The sequence below is a fragment of the Hemiscyllium ocellatum genome, unplaced genomic scaffold (genome assembly GCF_020745735.1).
Source record: "Hemiscyllium ocellatum isolate sHemOce1 unplaced genomic scaffold, sHemOce1.pat.X.cur. scaffold_173_pat_ctg1, whole genome shotgun sequence".
NCBI lineage: Eukaryota > Metazoa > Chordata > Chondrichthyes > Orectolobiformes > Hemiscylliidae > Hemiscyllium > Hemiscyllium ocellatum.
The window spans coordinates 375,232-377,634 of record NW_026867863.1 but is presented as its reverse complement, the minus strand read 5'-3'; positions in this window follow the sequence as shown (position 1 = coordinate 377,634).

Here is a 2,403-nt window from a genome sequence, read left to right as displayed (position 1 = left end):
AAAACAAGTCCATACCATCCTCCGATGAGTAACCCACCCAGACCCATTCCCCAATTCTATATTTACCCCTGACTGACACACTTGACACAATGGCCAATTTAGCATGGCCAATTCACCTGACCAGCACATCTTTGGACTGTGGGAGGAAACTGGAGCACCTGGAGGAAACACATGCAGACACAGGGAAAATGTACAAACTCCACGCATAAGTTAACCCAATGTGGAAATTGAACCCGGGTCACTGGTGCTAACCACTGAGCCACTCTGTCGTCCCAAGATTTCTCCCCAAGATTCTTCCCCTGGTTTGCAAGAAAGTTCCTTCTAAATGTCGATTAGAATTCCCAGCTCCGAATGTAGGTTTGCTCGCTGAGCTGGAACGTTCATACATCCATAATCTCAACCTGAGCTACAAATCTTCTCAAACCTCGCTAACAATTCCCAGTTTCAGGCTCAGTTTCAAGACGTGCAGAGTGGATTACATTCCTGTTTTAGCTGAACACATTGAGGGTGCATTTTGCAGACAGAGGACCCTGAGGCTGGGTTTTGCTGTCCAGCTGGTGCTGGGGATTGAATCATGCCACGGTGAATGGACCTCGCTTTATAAAGAAAGGTGTACAATTCATGAATTGTGTTGCAGCTAAATCGTGTTTAATAAGCACACATTTTTGGAGATATTCCTGTATATTGAATGGAGGAGCAAAATTGATGGGCCGAAGGGACTACACTAATTTTTATTTTATATGTCCCGATGTTTAAACGTACTGAGGGATATGAACCTCTTGTGGGGAAAACTGCACTGAGGAAATTTTCTCCATGAACTAGAATGGAGAAGGCTCAATGTGTTTAAAGACCTCCGCCTTTCCCCATGTTTCTGTGCAGTTTGTGGGAAAGCTCTGTAAATGCTGTCACGAGCCCTCAGATGTTAGGAAGGAGATCTCTGCATGGTGACGGGATTGTGTTTCCAATTCCCTTTTCCAATGCCGAGACTGGTGCTGGGTGTTCTGTCCGGGTTTAACCTTTAAGACCTCGGAGCAGTTTGATATAATGGAGTATCTTGCTTGGCTGTTTCGGAGACCATTGAAGAGTTTATCACATGTCTGTATGTCTGGAGTCACTTTTGGCCCAGACCAGGAAAACACGGGAGATTCACTTCTTGAAAGTACATTGGGGAAGCAAATTGGTGCTTACAATAGGCATTGGCTTCAAGGTCACAGTTACTGACGCCAGATTTTACATCTTGGTATTTCATTAATTATTATTAACTTCCAACAGCTGCCAGACCATTAGCCTGGTCTGGATTAGTAATCCAGTGACATTTGCACAACAGCACCATCTCCACAGGGGGCCCTATCGGAAACCACACTGAGCTGGTTATTTCTGCACTGCTTGAAAACTCTGTCAAAAAGAACTCCCATCAATGTGACTATCGCGATGGGACTGAGGGCAGAGTAAATGGTCAGACTGTAGGCATTCCCCTGTTATGGGACTGAGTATGCGGCTATAAAGGACATTGGTTAGGCCACTGTTAGAAAATTGCGTGCAATTCTAGTCTCCTTCCTATCGGAAAGATGTTGTGAAACTTGAAAGGGTTCAGAAAAGATTCACAAGGATGCTGCCAAGTTTGGAGGTTTTGAGCTATAGGGAGAGGCTGAACAGGCTGGGGCTGTTTTTCCTGGAGCGTCAGAGGCTGAGGGGAGACCTTACAGAGGTTTACAAAATTGTGAGGGGCATGGATAGGATAAATGGACAAAGTCTTTTCCCTGGGTTCGGGGAGTCCAGATCTAGAGGGCATAGGATTAGGGTGAGAGGGTAAAAACAGACGCTGAAACTTGTGTCTAGATTAGACTCCCATTAAAGCTACTGCACTTGACTGGTTAAATTGCAAAATACAGAGCCACCATCTGATGGAGAAGGGGGAAGTCATCCCAAGACTAACAGATAAGATCGAAGCTCTGCATTCTTCCCTCATCCAGTTGGAAAAACACAGCAGTTCAGGTAGCATCCGAGGACGAGAAAATCGACGTTTCGGGCAAAATCCCTTCATCAGGAATACACCAGAGAGCCTCAAGGGTGGAGGGCAAAGATATAAAAGGGTCCTAAAGGGCAAATTTTTCATGCAGAGGATGGTACGTGTATGGAATCAGCTGCCAGAGGATATGGTGGAGGCTGGTACAGTTGCAACATTTAAGAGGCATTTGGATAGATATATGAATAGGAAGGATTTCGAGGCATATGGACTGGGTGCAGGCAGGTGGGACTAGATTTGGTTGGGATATCTGGCAGGGTTTGAACGAAGGGTCTGCTTCCATGCTGTACATCTCAATGACTCTATGACTCACTGGATATAGTTGAGTTATTTTCCACCTTGCCAGGGAGATGTCAGAGTTGGAGCTGGAACGAAAC